Raw genomic sequence first — 1642 nt, forward strand, 5'->3', positions numbered from 1 at the left:
CTTAGTCATTTCAATACTTACCCATTCGGGGTGTTTTTTCAGCTTTTGAGTGTCCTGAGTTCTTTAATGTATTAATACTCATTCAGATGCATACCTCACTATGAATATTAATTCTTTGGAAATAACCGCCAATCAAGTCTTTCCTTTCCTGTAAAAAAGCTTTCAATTTCATAAAAATACATTTCTCAACTTTTAGTATATGTCATTTATACTTGATATTTCTTTTTTAGTGTCTTGTGTTGACCACCTATTAGTAACAGTGTGGTACTTAAGTCACCCATTATCATTATACTGCAGCTAATCTGTGTCTCTTTATCCTTTAGTGTTTAGGAAATTGGGGGTGCTGATGATTGATGCACATGTGGAGAATTCTATTATTGTCCTCTGTAGAGATTGTTTCCTTAATACAAAAAATTATCTTCATTTCTTCTGATGAATTCAGGCTTGAAGTCTATTTTATTAGACATCAGTATATACACCTGCTTGCTCTCTAATAGCATGTGCTTAGCGAACCGTTTAAAGTCCTTTCACTTCAAGCATATGATTCTATTGCCAGGTGGGTTTTTTAAGTTAAAAAAATATTTTTTTGGTTTATTTTGACAGGACAATTGAAAGCATCATGATATGGAGTTAATATTAAAACAGGTGTATGAACTCTTGACATTTCTTTTTTAAAAAGAAATGTGTATGAGTGTTATGCCTGCATGTAGGTAAGCGCACCCATGTCGTGCAATGCCTGTGGAGGACAGAAGAGGCTGTCCTGTTCCCTGGAACTGGAATTACTGTTGGTAGCTGTCATGTGGGTGTGGGTTTTGAACCGGCGTCTTCTGCAAGAGCAGTCAGTGTTCTCAACCGCTGAGCCATATCTCCAACCCGAAATGTGTATGAGTGTTATGCCTGCATGTAGGTAAGCGCACCCATGTCGTGCAATGCCTGTGGAGGACAGAAGAGGCTGTCCTGTTCCCTGGAACTGGAATTACTGTTGGTAGCTGTCATGTGGGTGTGGGTTTTGAACCGGCGTCTTCTGCAAGAGCAGTCAGTGTTCTCAACCGCTGAGCCATATCTCCAACCCCGGCATTTGTTTTCTAATGCTTGATTCTATCTTAACACTCACTTATTTGCTGTGCAAATGTGGCTTACTCCATTTCCCTGTGTCCTCATGTATGTATTTATTCATCTTTCTCTTCAGCATGCAGAATTCCTTGAAGTATGTTGTGTAGCCCTGGATTACTGGCCATGGAAGGTTGCTTTTTCTCCTTTAGTCATGAAATATAGAATTATAATCAATTATGTGATTGATTTCAGAACTTGAAATAAATTGTTCTTTATCATCCTTGCCGTTAGGCTGTCTGTTGAGAAATCTTCTCTTATTCGGATGGGTTTCCCATCGTAAGTTGGTGCTTCTCTCTTTTCAATATCCTTTGTTCTGTAAAATTACTTTTTAACCATAAGAGGAAATGGGGAGTTTCTATTAGGTTCTTGTCTATTTGTCATTCATAATGCCTCTTGATCTTGATGGGGAAGAAAAGTAGTTGGCAAAGATATTAAAAAAGAAACCCCTGAATATCATCAAATCTATTCAAGATCTATAATGGTGTTAGCTCTTCTATGAGTCTGATAATGATCTTGAATTCCGAATCCT

This window comes from Nannospalax galili, unplaced genomic scaffold (assembly GCF_000622305.1).
Source record: "Nannospalax galili isolate Female #2095 unplaced genomic scaffold, S.galili_v1.0 scaffold5650, whole genome shotgun sequence".
In the NCBI taxonomy this organism is placed as follows: domain Eukaryota; kingdom Metazoa; phylum Chordata; class Mammalia; order Rodentia; family Spalacidae; genus Nannospalax; species Nannospalax galili.